General features: G+C 35.6%; 1 protein-coding gene across 2 annotated transcripts in view; it reads right to left on the bottom strand.

Annotated features, from left to right (window-relative positions):
* Window positions 1–16,230, bottom strand: part of LOC123313589 — a 29,276-nt gene extending 13,046 nt beyond the window's left edge. Inside the window, exon 1 of one of the 2 annotated variants that reach the window (XM_044898531.1) lies at window positions 16,109–16,230. The gene's annotated coding sequence lies outside the window, so the exon portion shown is untranslated. Of the gene's footprint in view, window positions 1–15,993 lie in introns of both variants that reach the window. The other variant, XM_044898530.1, reaches the window with a different exon arrangement.
* Between the last annotated feature and the right edge of the window lie 1,418 nt (window positions 16,231–17,648).

Raw genomic sequence — 17,648 nt, 5'->3', positions numbered from 1 at the left:
GGTGGAGCAGGAATCGAACCGACAACAGGGAGCCGAGGAGCGACCCGGACCAGACCACCACTACGAGCCCGAAAACCTGGAAAGTGCTCCAACAGAGCTTAATCTTTTTGATATCTGAGATATCTGGGATCACACTCCTTTGGTGAGTAATAATAATATTATAATATCTTGGACCATCATCGATTTAGCAGCCTTTAAGAGAAAAAATAGGGACGATGCTGACCAAACACAATAAACATCACCCCAAAAGCTCAACAGAACGGACAGAGATGCCAGGACACCTCGGGGGTAGAGGAATTGATGATTTGTGCAACCGTATGTCCCTATGTCCCAGGACAGGACTTCAAAAATATTTCCTGGACAAGGTGCTTCGTCAGAACTCCATCGAGTAGTTTGTGTTGCTGATAGTTCTACTTCGTTAAAGCGAAAACAGGACCATTTGGACTCTGTAGAAAGCAAAATGCAGAAACTGATTGGCAAACCTTTGCGTCGAACTGCGAGTCATGCAGAAAGCGGTACTCCTGGGAACGGCGAGAACTGTACGCAAGTACATGGGGAATGCAGAGGAACACCGTCTGCTCCAACAGGAAGTGCGGGTGGATCAGGATTCCAACCTACAGCAAGGAGCCGAGGAACGATCCGAACCCGACCATCACCACGAGCCCGAAAACCTGGAAAGAGCTCCAAAAGAGCTTAATCCTTTTGACGTCTGAGATTTCTGGCATAAGTGAATTTTCCTCTGGAGAAGAGTGTAATAGTCGCAAGGCTAAAGTCATTCTTGGACCATTACCGATTTAGCAGCCTTACAGAGAAAAATAAGGATAATGCTGTCAAAACACAATAAACATCACCCCAAAAGGTCAACAGAACGGCTAGAGCTGCCACGACACCTTGGGAGTAAAGGAATTGTTGATTTGTCCAACCTTATATCTTAGGAAATTGGAGGACTTCGAAAATATTTCTTGGACAAGACTGCTTCGTCAGAACTCGTGTTGCTGATAGTTCAACTCCGCTAAAGCTACAACAGGACCATTTGGACTTTGCAGAAAGCGAAATGCAGAAACTGATTGGCAAACCAACCATGATTACATCGACATATCTGCGTCGAACTACTGGCACAATCTTTCTAGTAGGTATCGTTCGAATTGGAAAATTGTGAAAAGAGATCAGAGTGCTTGCGAATAAAACTCAAAGACCTGAATATAAATAAACCTGGCAGCGTCAGAATGTTGTTCCTTCTAAATAATCCTCTAGACTCTAGATTCTATGTAAGGTAGTCGTAAAATGGATGTCGAAGTCATTTTCTGGATGATGGGGGCATTTGGGCTGTAACCCCAAAAGATAATACCATATGAGATCAAAGTTTCGAAATTTGCAAAGAAAGGAACCTTCAAGACGTGTATTGACCTGACGTTTCAAAACGTGTATTGAATGTAGCACAGAGAGCAATTTCTTACTTAAATTCTCCACCTGAAGATCCCATTTCAGGGTGGCATCAAGATGGATACCCAGGAACTTAGTTGAATTACTCGAGTCAGTGCTATGGGAAGAAGATGCGTGATCGATCAGTGTGGAAAAAAAAATACGTCCCTCTTGCTCTTGCATTAATTGGAGGTGGTTGTAGTTACACCAAGAGGTAATGGATTCAAACGCATTATTAGCTTTTTGAATAACTGTAGATATATCAGGATCAGAGACAGTGACATTAGTATCATCTGCAAAGAGGATGGATCAGGTGTGGCGAGTAGTATAATATAAATTAGAAAAAGCAGAGGCCCCAAAATACTGCCCTTAGCAATGCCTATAGAAATTGGAAGATCTTCAGAGCAGAAAACATCGCCATCCTTCACCATTTCAACTCTCTGTTTACGATCACTCAAATAGCTCTTGATGAGTTTGAGCTGATTATCACGAATGCTGTATGCCTCCAACTTCAACAGAAGTCTTTAATGGTTGATGCTGTCGATAAGGCCAAGAAACATTCCTAGGGGAATATTGCCGTTTTCAAAAGCAATAAGGATTTCATTAATTGCATTAAATTTGGCTGTCTCGGTAGATTTGTGGGGTACGAGCCCATATTGACATTTACTAAAGATTTCAAACCTAGAAAAGAAAAAGATCAGTCGAATATATAAAACCTTCTCGAAAATTTTCGGGAACGATGTTAACAAGCTGATTTGAATTGTTTTTGCCACAAAACACTTCGGCTCTAAATAAATTGTGTTATGGCATTTATAGTTAGGGGTGTATTCACTACTCGCTCGATGCGAAGCAATGCCTAATAACGCTTGATACAGTTATTCTCATTTTTCTCGAGGAAAAATTTGTAGTTAGTGCACAGCATTCAATGATGATGTTGAAATATTTTCTTAAAAAAAAACTTCATTATTTGAGCGTGTTTTGATCAAGTTTGATGAAAGTGTGAGTAATAAATACGGTTTATACAGTTTCTAAATACTAACCAGTTTCAAACCTGAACTGAACAAATTCGACCAAAAAACCGAAATTATGTAACAAGAATATATACGAAGTCGGGGAGAATATAATATAATATATTACAAATACATTCGACTAAACAACAGATGAAATGCATGAAATACGTGAATTTTCCATGAAACCCAATCAGAAAAATTGATTTCCTCTCAAATCAACAAAGTCATATACAGGGTGTCCCGGAAAATGTAGGAATGACGCCACTGAAAATCCATTTTAGTGGAATAAGTTTCAAACTATTCGATATAATTTGATGAAAATTTGATATGATTAAAAGTGGTAAGGATCTCTCATATCACCGCAGACAAAAAAACTAGACTTCATGTTATTTTTAATAGAAATTAAAAAATTACTTACTTCTGTCATTATTTTTTTTTTAAAACGGTTCATATTATCGACACTGAACAAGAGAATCTTTTCTTCAGCTTTATGTTCAAGGTATCCAAATTTGTTTTTTTAGCACCTTATCATACAGGGTGTTAAAAATGTATGCATTAAAATGTACAACCTAGTCCGCCCCTGGTAAACTGAACAAGCTAATATAAATTTGAGTGCGGTAATTTAAGAGGTCTTCACTACTATTAATCATATCAAATTTTCATTAAATTATATCAAATAGTTTGAAATTTATTCCACTAAAATGAATTACCAGTGGCGTCATTTAGGAGGTCGTATCTTCGTAGGGAGGTCTGCTGGGAAAAAAATTATGTCTTCTAATTTTTTTGAGTTCTATCTGAATCCGAGAGATTTCCCACATTTTCCGGGACACCCTGTATAGGTTGATACATAAAGAATTCAATTCCCTTAAACATATCTTATCATAACTTTTTTAGTGTAGCAGATTTAAAAATAATAATAAGAGAACCATCTATGCAGGTTCCAACTCAATTTATGCTCGATACGAGCCTGGAATTTTTCCTCATATATTTACTGTCATACGAGCCCGTAATGTTGACTACCTGTACAAACTTTCATTTGAAAATAATAACCCAATCAGAACTTATTGAAAAGTGTATCGAAAAATAACTCAACCACCCTGTATCTCCAAAACACTTGAGTTTGAGATATTTTCGGATTCTTCACATCAGTGAGCAATGGCCGACTATAGCTGCGGGACAGCCTGTAGGCCACATATAAAGCACTGCTGCACCTATTCATCACTTGATAACAGTTATTCTGCAATTGTCTTGCTCGAAAATGTAATCCTTTTTAATTAAATACACATATTTCATTAAAATTGTTCAGCTCTTACTGGGTGTTCAGGTTTTTTCCGTAAGGCAGCGCCCATTAAAAAATGATCGAGTGCGTTGCGTTCTCTTGGGGCTTTCGCTTGGAAGATATTATCAATCGAATAAGGTTCAAAAGGTCACCGTTTTACATTTCACAAGGATCGCCTTGGGAACCGTACTTTTTGACAAAGATCTCAATTACTTCTCCCCAATCTTTGCATCAAAACAGAATGATGAATGGCCAACAATCAGATTTAAGTCATGAAAACAACATTATATGCCATTGGATCACGTTTCGCAAGATTCTGATGTGGCACCCATAATTTGTTCCGATGTCGAACCAATAATAATTGTATTGGAGAATCATGACCACTCTGTTCGGATTCCGTTGGGCCACACGGAATTTTTCGGAGGTGAATACAAGCAGTAATTGTACCTATAGGTATATCACGAAAAAACTTGCGGCGATTCGATGAGAAATTCTTGAAATTATGAATTCTCATGCAGATTTTATCTCGAAAAGTAAAGGAACTGAAATGATTTCAACTTTCATCTCCTTTTTCGATTTCAAAAACAAACATCCGGAGTTCAAGGCGGCTGATGGCAATAGGGAATACTCCTCCTGACAAAAATGATGTATTTTTTATGAAATATCTTTGAAACGTCATATTTTGAAATAACCATTTCAACCGTTTCCAAAAAAAATTATTTCAAGCACTTAAAAATGAAAAATAAAAATGGGTATTTAAAATTTGAAGCGTTTCATGTGAATTGCACAAGTTGGCAACATCGACTGAAATATGCCTTGATAATAAAGGACAACAAATGTATTATCTTGATGAGATAGACAAAGATGGCTGTCTATGAAGTCTGCGACGAACGAGGAAGGTCGTAAAATTTTATGGGATTTTTATGGCCGGTTGCAGTTGAAGCTCGCCAGTAAGTAGGCGCCTGTTTATCAACAGCTGTTATTTTATAAACAAGCTGATCGGACGTTGTCTTGTATTCGCTGTTGCCGAATCGTAAACTCCGCACAAAGCTATTTAAATTTTAAAACCCCATATTTGAAAGATGATTTTGAATAGTTTCCGCGGTGAATTTGAAAAAATCATGAGAATGAAACTCATAATTATTCAGTTTAAACTTGCATATGCAATGATAACCCAAATTGAGGAGAATTCCCCATTACATTGCCAATTTCAAAGATCGATATTCCAGGTTTATTTTAAGGAATACTAGATGATCCGACAATAATATTCCATATAATCTCACTTTTCTGTCTTAAGCCCTTTTGCAACAGCCGAGAATTCTCTAGAAAATTTACTTGAGATTTCATGCGCCGTGAATTCTTTACCGTTACATACGCACTTTCGGTAGAATTCTCTGTTCAGTTGCATACAAAATAATCTCTGCCGATTTCTTACCAAAATTTGGTAGAGAATTCTCGGCTGTTACAAACGGGCTTTAGTGTGGACATACTGATACTGAATGGCCTAATGTGCCATGGACATATTGAAAGAAAGAAGAGGTAGGATTTTTTTCTGAAATATTTCGTCGCATAAACATAGTCCTGATTAAAGACAATTTGAAGGACATACCCAGCTCAGCACCTCAAATTGAAGCAGCAATAAAATTCCTCATGAATGCCAATTTTACAATTCTATTTAGTCACTGCATCTATAGTTCATTTCCTTCTTTTTTGTAAGCCTTCAAAATGTTCAATACTAGTATAATCAACGTAACACTTATTTTTCACATGTAATCTATAAGAAAGATTGAACCCTGTACCATGTACCAATGGCCTAGTTGTCGAGGCACATTAATTTAAAAAAAAACCTTGTCCTGACAATAACGAATACAACAACAACAAAATTATCCAATTTGGTGCGGTAGTTTGAACTTGATGCGCTGACATAGTTTTCATAGATCATCTTTTATTTATATAGATTCATCAAAATGCACATAGGTCGACCACTGCTTCATTTCTCGGACAAAGAGGTCGGAAATTCAGCAGAAATCACTTTAATTCAAATCTCGAATTTTTTCAGGATAAATTCATCATTGAACTGACAATCTCTTTGAAGAGAATACAAACTGAAGTATCACTCCATTACTTCGCCACCTATATAACTGATGCAAGGTCCAATTGAATTGCCACTCCATCTGAAGATGGATGATGGTTACCTCAAACATAACGGTCGGGACTTGTTTACTTGTTATCATTCAACTCGCAATAGGTTATTGTAGGGTTTAAAAGTTTTAACATATGATCTTTGATTATGCTTCTTGCTTGCTTGCTGATTCACACGATGATTCTATGAAGGATCATGACTCAATCGTGTCCCTTCCTAACATAAACCTCCACAGAAGCCGAAGGTGAAAAGCGGTGAATATAATTTCTTGTCTAAATTTGTCTTCAACCTGCTATATCTCGCGAAATATTCATTAATAAAAATGTGTTGTACAGGGAAATAAATGCAAAAAATATTAATCATATTTTTAATTGTATATCAATCAATTTTATGACAGAGAAATTTGTAACACTTCATTCATTTTCATTCAATTCTGTATCTCGTTACCGGGAATAAATCTACAAAAAGACAAAAAACAAAAAAAAAAACGGTGCAAACCGACTTATAATTTCTTTGGGCTAATTGCGACTGTGTACCCTTCTGTGACTGAAGAGACCCAACCGTGACCTACAGATCCTTCCACACTTCGGGCATGGATAGTCATCAACCAAATCTGGCCGCCGCTGTATCCTACTCGAGTCTCCATTGTAACTATGTACCAAAGACCTCTACTGTGACCTGTCCAACGCTAGTTGTTTCCAGTTATGATTGGCATTAACTGATTTTAGGGATTGATGTAGTATATCCTTAAACCGCTTATACTGGCCTCCTGGTTTCCGGGCTCCCTCTGCGAATTCGCCATACAGAGCTATTTTGGGAAGTCTGGCATCTTGCATCCTCAGAATGTTGCCGCTCCATCTGAGTCGGGCCTTCGTTACTTTAGTCTCAATTGTTGTACAACTCGCGCGTTGCAAGACTTCTGCATTCGAAACTTTGTGGAACCATCTGATGTGCATTATCTGTCTTAGATGACGTTTTTGCGATTGTTGATATGTTTAATATGTCGCCTGTAGGGCGTCCAGCTTTCGCTTCCGTAAAGAAGCGTTGGGAGCACCACTGCTCTGTAAACAGCAGTCTTGGTCTCCACATTGAGGTCGTGATTTTGAAAGACTCTGACCTTTAGCTTCCAGAATGCTCGTGATGCCGAATTGATACGGTTGTGTATTTCCGTGTCTAGGTTAGCCCTAGTATTTATGAAGCTTCCCAAGTATTTGAACTGCTCGACCTGTTCCAGAGTTTTATTCTCCAGGCTGATATCTGTTTGAAGGCTTTCTGGCGGACTTACCAGGATTTTGGTTTTGTTTATATTGAGTCTAAGGCCTAAAGCTTCGTATATATGTTTATAGGTGTCCAAAACTATCTGTAGATCCTCTGAGCTGCTAGCGATAAGTGCGCAGTCGTCTGCATATTGAAGTTCCGTGATAAACTTTGTACGGATTTTTGCTCTGAGGCGCTTCAGGTTGAATAGGCTTCCATCAAATCTGAATCTTATTCCAACACCTCTTACAGGCATATTCATGTCAGCAATTATCGAGACAGCTATGGCGAAAATATTGAACAATCATGTACCATAGGAGACATAAATTCCATTTTTATCATGATCGTTTCAGTCAAAGATTATAGAGTAGAAAGATGGGAAACGAATCGACTAAACTAAAGTAATGTAGCGCCATCTGTGTTTCAAATGTGTTTCTAAGACCCTTAGACTGGTGAAAATATTAATTCGAGGACCATGTGAGTCGGTCATTCACTGCATTTTATTTTCATTCTCTGAAGTGGATCAAATTTTCAGGGTAAAGGCCTGCAAATGATACAAATCACACTATGTGCAGTGAACATTTTACTGCTAGTCAATTCAGATGAACTGTTCATCCACGTAAATTGTTGTATGCAGAAGATTCCCTTGCATGAAGGGCCCATTTAGGGGAATTTATGACTTTTATACTTCCATTCAAAGGATTCTCAATTGCTACTGATACAGAAATGCTAAGGTTTTATTGATTTCGAATTGGGAATCGAGTCTGAGACTGTCAAATTATTGTTTGGAAATTCAAAGTTTCATGAAACCTGCAGTGTGAGAGTTTAGTTCATTCATTAATCAATTTGTATATTGTGTCATGAAGAGACAGTGTAAGGTTTTTTTAATTGTTTTTTCTGAAAATTCTGTAAATAACATTACATATCATGTAATTAGTAACTGAAGTGTGACTGGTTTGACAGTATATTGAATATTGGTTCATATTAATTTCTGATATAAATTGCAGAGATTCGACGAAGTTTATTTATTCGAAACAACGTACTCCACAGAAATAACATCTTTGACGTATAGCAGATCACCATATAGTCTTGGGTCCTAGTCAAACTCTATTCGTTTTCCATAAATTCTAATTTATGTAAATTTTTATAAATTGCAAATAAAAATATAGGATCCGACAGCGTATTGCGTATTTCTTTGATATCAATTGAAAGCAAACATGGAAACTAACATCCTGGTCACAAAACAAAACCATACTTCTGTTTCGTCGCTCAGGATGTTTGTTTTCTGGTCTCAACAAAGTCGATATAAAATTCAATACAAGGAATAGAATTCGAATTTCGCGCTGCCCAATTATAAAATAGAAAACTGTTATTAAACAGTTTTTTTTTTCATTCATCCGTTTACCCGTGAAACACACTGTATATGCTCTTCAATATAAGTAGTTTGAAAGGCCAATGCGGCGAATTTGAATACGGAAATAGTCAAGTCTACTTATGCATTGAAGGGGGATTAAAAACAGTTCGAGGTGATTATTTCATGTATTGAATCCTAAGATAATATGAGCACTTAGCACTTGAATATTTTCATTACACTCGATTCCAGTGGGTAGGGTGAATAATTTCAATTACCTATTATTGAATTAAGGCTTTCTTGGTAATGAAATCGCCAGTGCATTCCTTCTTAATATATTGAATACAGTTACAGTTAGGGTAATCGAATACCGTATCAAAAATATAATGGTACAACTTTTTCTTCAGTTCTGATTACTTCGTTATACATAAATAGCAACGACTACCATCTACTTCTAGACAAAATTCTAAGAAAGTAACGGCTTTCTGTTATCTTCGACGACTGCGTAAGATATAAATGTGACCGAGTACGCGATTTATCAAGATACTACCTATTATGTGTTGAGAATGTGCTCCTCTCAGAAGCGTGTTAAGAAATATAATTTCTCATTTGAGGAAGATCCAAACAAATGATAAAAATGCAACGATACTGATTGGATATTCAATGGAATATTATTATATAGGAAGGATAGCATTCCTAAAAATTTATTCCTGTAGGTTTCCATAGACAATAGGTTGAAGAATTTTCTTGTGATATTGTATGGAGAAGACTGTAGAAAACCGATCGAAAATACTTTTCTGTGCCAAATACTAATCGTGGACGATCTCTCAATCACTCAAACCATAATAAAAACGAATAATGTACCATTGGTCTTCCAATGTTGGAGTAATTGATGGCGTTACCAAGGGAAAAGCAAAATAATAAATAATGGAAAACTTGGAGAACTATAACTTATGTATGAGGAGGTCCGGGAGACTTGCTCAGGTTGGAGGCTTGAACCACCTAAAATATTTCTATTCAAATTTCGCGCTACCCGTATCGTAAATAGCTTGCGACATACTCGTAACCAAAGATTATAACTATACTCCATTCAAATTTATTTTAGCAGTCGGTTGGCCATGAAATAATTTTCTCAAGTTTTTTCAACTAAAACGGAGTAAGGTTGGCACTCATGAAATGTCGTTAATGTCATAAACGCCGTTGCCACAACTAATATCAATTTTTATTACGAAAATGCCGAAAGTGATTGAGAAAAAATACAGGGTTTCAGGAAGCGCTATTTAGAATTCATTTCCGCCCATTCAAATAGTTATACCCTGATATTCTAAAATCCACAATACGTCAGCCGGCAGGGAACATATTCAATGTAAGAGAATTTATATAATGTTTCATTTGAATCTAATGGACTTATATTTCAGCTGAATATTTCCAAAATCAGAAAGATTGTGAATGAAGAAGATGACAAAGAATTTCCTTCTATTGGGAGACCCAAAAAAAGTGGTGGCATTTGAGAATTTTATGTTTGAGTGAATTAATGCGAAAAGTTTACTACAGGATTTTCGATGAATGCCATCGTAGAAGTTCCATAAAATTGATTTTCATATTTTTCATTTGATTTGTTCTATACATTGTAAATGTCTTAAGGTACCAATAAATACCTAATTATTATTATTATATCAATGTATTAACATGAACAGCCACAAATATTTTTGAAATCTACAACTGATATAACGCATTCAAACTTTAACCAAAGAATATAACGAACATTAACTTTCCTCAAGCTAGTGCATATTATGATATTATACTGATCTGAAGAAATTCGACATCGTGATAAAATACGTAATAACAGAAACTTTTACGTAGAACGGGCAACATAGCGTTGATTTAAAACCCAAAAATGTTTTGACGAGCTTCATAACCCCACATTTTCGTACTATACAGAGTGAAATGTGTCAAATTTTCATGGCCAACCGGGTGCTAAAATAAAAGTGAATGGAGTATACATAACTCTATAATCTTTGCTCGTAACAGGGCACACCTAGTTGCGGCTTCATTTTGGCCGCCATCAGTACAGTCCTGGAGTGAGAGGGTTAAACGTGATTTTGTTGTAAGGAAGTAAGAAATTGAATAATTTTTGTTTGTAACACTGTCTGAAAAGTTTAATAGGTGCGTGGTGTCATTTAGTTTTATTGCTTTCATTGATTGATATTGTTTTACAAACCATGAGGCTTTTTGATAATAGTTGTAAAAGTTTCAAGAAAACAACTGTTGAATAGACTAAAAGGGAAGTGCGGGAGACTTGATCCATGCTATGGTCGGGAGACATAATCAGTTGACGCACTGAGCTTAGATAATGGTTTGATTCAAAAAACGAAAATTGAACAAAAGATATAAATATAAAAAATTTACAAAGGTTCAAAAAAATTAAAAACATCTCGGAAATAAGTGAGACTGACTCTGAAATAGAAAATATGTATTTCATACGCTGATACATCTGATATGAAAAACCTTGACGTTGGTCATTGGAAATTGTTTTCTTTCAATGTTTTTCCTGATGAACAAACTTATGGTCAAGTCTCTCCCGTCCCCTGTTCAACTCTCACATGGGTTTGGGAGACATGAGCCAATTTTCTGTTCCTAAAAAAGAATTGCTGTACTCAGAATATTCATCTCACCACGAGTCTCACCATCACTCTACTATTATATATCGTTACCTATTAAGGAATGATATCTTCTCGTAAAAAAATGAGTTGCTACCATTTACAGATACAACTTAAGTGGCTTCACAGTGAAAAGGGGTTCAACTCTCCCGGACCCCCCATACTCACACATGGCAAATTGCATGGATTATCAGAAAATATTGTTGGTTAGATATACTCACATGGTACCACGATGTTCAGATTTAAAAAATCTGCTAAATTATGTGTCAATGTACATTATACACCTATACTCCATTCATTTTTATTTTAGTTTTGGGTTGGCCATGGAAATTTGACACATTTCACTCTGTATAGTACGAAAATGTGGGGTTATGAAGCTTGTCAAAACATTTTTGGGTTTTAAATCAACGCCATGTTGCCCGTTCTACGTAAAAGTTTTTGTTATTTTATCACAATGTCGAATCTCTTCGGACAATATGTGACGAACATAATTGAAATTTATACAAACTGATTTAAGGCATACCAAATCCAGTTATTTGCATGGAAAATACAAGAGATCAGGATAATATCATAATATGCACTAGCGTCAGGAGAGTTAATGTTCGTTATCTTCTTTTTCTTTGACTAAAGTTTGAATACGCTACATCAGTTGTAGGTTTCAAAAATATTAACCCGAAGATGAAATGCATATGATGCAGTGGTTGGGAATGGGCAAAAGGAATTAACAGATAATTACAAGAATGTTAAGTTCTTCAACAAAAATCATCTTGCATCAATATAAGTAAAAAGAATCGAAGAAGTTTCAAGTCAAGATGGAATTCACCTTTGAACAAAAATTTCACATGAATAAACAATTAACAGGACAACTGGCGCGTATTGTGGCTGTTCATCTTAATACATTAATATAGTAATAATAATTATGGTACCTTAGGACATTTACTATGTATAGGACAAGTCAAATGAAAAATAGAATCAATTTTCGGGAGCTTATTCTGCGATGACATGCATCGAAAATCCTGTAATAAACTTTTCGCATTAATTCACTCAAACATAAAATTCTCAAATGCCACCACTTTTTTGGGTCTCCCAATAGAAGGAAATACTTTGTCATCCTCTTCATTCACAATCTCTTTGATTGTGGAAACATTCAGCTAAAATATAAGTCGTTTAGATTCAGATGAAACATTATATAAATTCTCTTACACTGAATATGTTCGCAACCGTCTGACATATTGTGAATTTTAGAATATCAGGGTATAACTATTTGAATGAGCGGACCTGATTTCTAAATAGCACTTCCTGAAACCCTGTCTTCTCTTTTTTTGAATCACTTTCGGCATTTTCGTAATAAAAATTGATATTAGTTGTGGCAACGGCGTTATGACATTAACGACATTCCATGAGTACCAACCTTACTCCGTTCTAGTTACAAAAACTTGAGAAAATTATTTCATGGCCAACCGACTGTTAAAATAAATGTGAATGCAGTATAACTATCATCCTAGTTATGAATTTATAGAGCTTATCGCTATCGAAATCTGTCAACCACCAAATATCAGTCGGTTCGAGGCATTTTGTAAAATTTTTTTGAACATTCAATTACACAATATGAAACAATGTAGCAGGACGAATTTTCTCTCATAAAAATAACTATTTCGCAATCCAATTAACAAGTTCCGATTCTGCAAAATTAGAGTTGTCCGGGGGACCTGATTATGGGAAAAATTGTGAAATTTCGTGAGATAGGTATGTATATGCCATATACTGGGTTAGGCATTTGGAGTCACCTATTTTTAAAAATCTGTTATAAGAGCAAAAAACATTCTATTGAAACAAAATTATGAAAAATAACGATATTAATATGCGCAATTTATGTTTTGGAAATAACATACTTTAAATGGCATCCTTGATTATCTATACATTTTTGCAATCGGCATCTAAAATTCTACATTACTCGTTCCAACAATTCTGCTCCATATTATTTATTTCTTCCGAATTTTAAGTTCTTGCGTGGTATTGGGACGCTTTTCATAAACCTTTTCTTTTAGATATCCCCAGAGAAAAAAATCAGGAGCCGTCAACTCGGGGGAATTAGCTGGCCATGTTATGTCACCAAATTGTGATATAAAGCTACAACAAAATTCGAGTTTTTCGTGCTGTATATGCGGTAACCCCATCTTATTGGAACCAAATATGATTTTGTCCTAGTCTTCGCAATTCGGGCCGCAAAAATACCCGTAACATGTTAACGTAACGTTCGGAATTTATTGTAACATTTCACTTGTTCTCTTCAAAAAAATATGGCCCTATGATTCCAGAAATTGAAACATCACACCATACGGTGACTTTTTGATCATGGAGGGGGCATTCATGAAGCTGTTGCGGATAAATTATCCATGACAAATTAAATTGCAACTATTGACATATAAGAATGTGTCACTACAGTTGTCAAAAACAAATTAGTCCACAATTTTCACAACGCACTATGAAAAATAGATGAAACCAGTATAAAATGAAAAATGAAACTGTTATGTATTGTTTGGGGAATGTGAGTAATATAATTGTTTCAACAATAAATTGATGTGTAGCCTGTTTAAAAACACTTCCAAGAGGCAGGCAAGATTCGGGCTGGTGAAGTTTTTTAGTCGAATTCACTAATTTCTTGAAGAAACAGCTCTGCTCTATACAGAAACAATAGAAAATTATCTTTTGAATGAAGTATTCAAATGTGGAGAAAAGGAAAAAAAAATAAAAATCAACAATTTCATCATGTGGAAATTTGAAAGTGTATTCACCCAAAAGCACTTTATATCTTTTTGTCCCCCGAACATTATTCAAGACCAGCACTCCGCGCTTAGTAATTCGAGCAGTTTATGCTAAAAAGCACAAATCCCTTTCAACCATAATTGATATATACAGGGTGTATCTGAATAACACCGGAAAAAATGTAGGAGGTGATTCTTCGGTGAAAAGTAAGGTATTTTTGTATGAAATTTTTTGAAAAACAAGTAACTACAGAAGTTATAGCACATTTTCGAAATCCACAAAATATCAAAATTTGGTTATATCTTCAAGATAAATGAAGATATCGTGAAGCGGTTTCCACTAATGGACTTTTCACGAAAATCGAGCCCAGGACACCTTTCAACGTTTTTACCTATCTGATCTAGAAGTACCATGTAAAAACCATCCAAAATCAAGCAATTTGGGAAATACCCTGTATATTAAGCTAATGACACGAAACATGGTTAATATTATTTGTCAATAAAATTACACTTATTGGAAGTTTTTCAATCCTGAAAGGGTTGAAATTAAGTTAAGTTAGTTTTTTTGGTAAGGAAATTTTCCTTTTAAAAAACATGGCTGAAAAGCCCAATTCATATACCTATTAATTTTTTCATTTCTACAATTTTTTCAACAACCTAAGCATTTACGAGGAAAAATGCAATGCAGTTTCAAAAAGATGAGCTAATTCAAAGGTATTTTGCCCTAATATCTAGAACTTTGTGCTTTGCAAAGACAATCTTGAAAACAATAATACCGATACCAGGATTGTACATTGTTATTAAGCTTAATATACAGGGAAAATAAAAAAAGGAAAAAAAAATTTCCTAATCTTAGGAGGGGTGTAAATTTTCCGACTGGTGGTTTTCAGAAAAATTTCATACCAAATACCTACCTGCTTTAATTTTCCTCAAAGAATCACCCCTTTAATTTTTTCGGTTTCATTCAAATACACTCTGTATAAGCGTTCGACGGGTTATCACTCTACGATTAGGTATGGATACTACAGATCAACTATATTGATGGGTTAGACTTTTTGATGAAGAATTAGTGATGAGAATCAATTGCGTCAGTTGAAACTTCTTAAGAAAGAAGAGATAGGTTAGGCATAGGTTAAGGATCCAAATGTGCCTATAAATGGGCCAAATCCGGTCTAAAGTGCACTTTGCTCATATGATTTCGAAGTTGAATGCATCAAATTTTACAGAATGCACCCAAATTTTGCAAAAACTTTTAAAACATTTTTTCAGAGTCGAGTACCAGTTTCCAATTATTATGTTTTTTCTCGCATCCAAGCAGTGCTGAGCGTGTTCAGTCCTTGTATAGTTGACCGCTATTGTAGTGGAAATGTGCAAATATTCAGAAGATTCTGATACTTTCATTGAGTAACTAAAACATTCTTCTGCAATCTACATGTTTACCTAGAAATTAGGTATATTTTCGCTGTAAGAAAAAGTTTCTTTTATAATCTCCAGTTAGTCCAGCTACTTAAGATTTTCAATACGATACATTTGCATGAAGTGAAAAATTCTTATACGGTTATGGAATTCATTTTTCCATTCATGAAATGATTGTTTTCCTATTGAAATCTGAATATGTAGGAGAGTAGAGAGAAGATACTTCGTTTAAAAAAAGTTTGTTTTGCTTCACACCGTTTCTTATCCATCAATAATCAGTCCTGTTAAATATTGAAGGTGCGTTTTTTCAATCAATTTCAACAGTTTTTGAAAGAGGTAAATGGAATTACTTTCACAAAAAGCTTAGGTATCGCGAGTATTTTGTGATAATCGGTGCTTAGTGCTCGAGATTTAGAAGCACTTTTTGTCAGTGCTAATTGCTCAAATCACTTTTTTCAGTGCTCAGTGCTCGCCACAGACACGCTGATAAAGAAGTTTCGATTCAACCCGTTCATATGATTTTTTACATATGAAAAACCCACAGAATCACCTTCTTCGTTATTTCATTTAGAAATGGCTTATATCGATTTTTATGTCAAATTCTGCAGTTACAGTTAGAAAAAGATTTAATCAAGATTGAGTTGACAAAAAAAAATAAAAATCTACTTTTAATTGAATATTTTTACTTACTCAAGTCCAAGAAGTGACAATTCGAAGAGAACATAAACAAGGAATATTCCGCAAATTCGAAATCGCCAATCATTCTCGCACTACCGAAGAGAAGAACTACGACATAGGTACTCACACGTGAAGGATGTTCAGAAGACTGTATAGGTGGTACCTGGCCTAACGTAACGCTCATTCATGCAGCTTGTGGTGGTATCACGAACTCCCCCGCAGGATCGTTATCTCCATGATCAATTTCTCTTCATAGGAACCCCAATCGGGTTGAGTTCCCACCGCGTTCAGGTACTACATACTTCGTCAGAATCGTGCACTTGTGATTACATATTCGTAGTAACGCTGGATTATGGTGAAAACCGGAATTTTAATAATATCCTATACAGGGATTGTTGTCAATCAATCCGATCATTTGAATGGTAGTAACCCACATTTTTATTGAAGTGTGAATTCCACGAATTTCATTCGAATCGACCAAGTTTCGGAGAATTGTAGAAAAAAGTTCATCCTCCGAAACTAAAATTGTACACCTGGATGAATCAACTTTTATGTGATCTCATAGTTGGGAAGCCGACGATGCTAAACCGGGATTTAAACGAGCGTCGTGGAGACCTAGTGGATTTGGAAGATTAGATGGTAGAAAGAAAAAAAAGTTCTATGATGTAAGCACTTTCAGCGGTGGGGAAAGCGTCTGCAGGGTCTCAAAGATGTGAAAAAAATCGTCAGGTGTACATACCCGAGTCATACTGTATATGCTCTTCGTGTCTCTGATAATGAATTCATGCTCATCTGACAGTTTGCGCGGGGGACTGGCCGTACGAAAAAATTGAAAATGGTAAAAAAAAATTTCCACCCTGTCAGATTTTTGGAGGATATGTTAATTGGACCCAAAGGAAGCTACTTTACAAGGTACTGAGAATTTGGAGGTGACGCAAGGTCACAGCGGTCCTTTGAAAATGTAAAAAAAAATCGTTACTTATACATACTCGAGCGTGTCAGATTTTCATACAGATGGTTAATCTCGGTGTTGTAGATGTGTTGACCCATTAATCTGACACTAATCATGGGGGCTTTCTCAATCTGACACTTTGAAGATGATAAAAATGCTTTTTTTCGAATATTTACCTGCCTAATCGCTTTTGTATTCATTATGAAAGTTGTACATAATAAAATTCTACAACTTTTGTCTGAAGCAATTTTACATACTCTTAACCGTTCTCGAGTTAGAGTGCGATAAGGGCGAGGAGCTTAGCAACACATGCGAAAGGGCAAGGTCAATGTAGAATCCCAGTCTAATCTACATTCATCCAATTGTCAAAATGACAATGTATTTCTATGAAGACAATTTCGAAATAAGTTAAGAAAATTCTAGTGCTATCTCTGACTGAATCTTAGAATGTACTTTTTTTCCAACGAGTGAATTTTCGCTAAATATCGCTAAACACCTCGCATTAATCGCCATATATCTCAAAAACATTTGAACGTAGAAAAAATTGCTTAGGAGAAAATTTGTACAAAATGTTATGATCTACAACTTTTATAATGAACGCGAAAAAGATTTGAAGCCCAAGGAAGGAGATAATTCAAAAAAACTGATTTTTGTGACCTTTATGGCCAATTTTTATTGTTTCGGCTTGTTAAAACTGTCAGACTATATTGTTTCC

The sequence above is a fragment of the Coccinella septempunctata genome, chromosome 5, assembly GCF_907165205.1.
Source record: "Coccinella septempunctata chromosome 5, icCocSept1.1, whole genome shotgun sequence".
NCBI classification, from domain to species: Eukaryota; Metazoa; Arthropoda; class Insecta; order Coleoptera; family Coccinellidae; genus Coccinella; species Coccinella septempunctata.
Note: the sequence above shows the minus strand (reverse complement) of the source record. Positions and strands in the feature narration are given on the sequence as shown.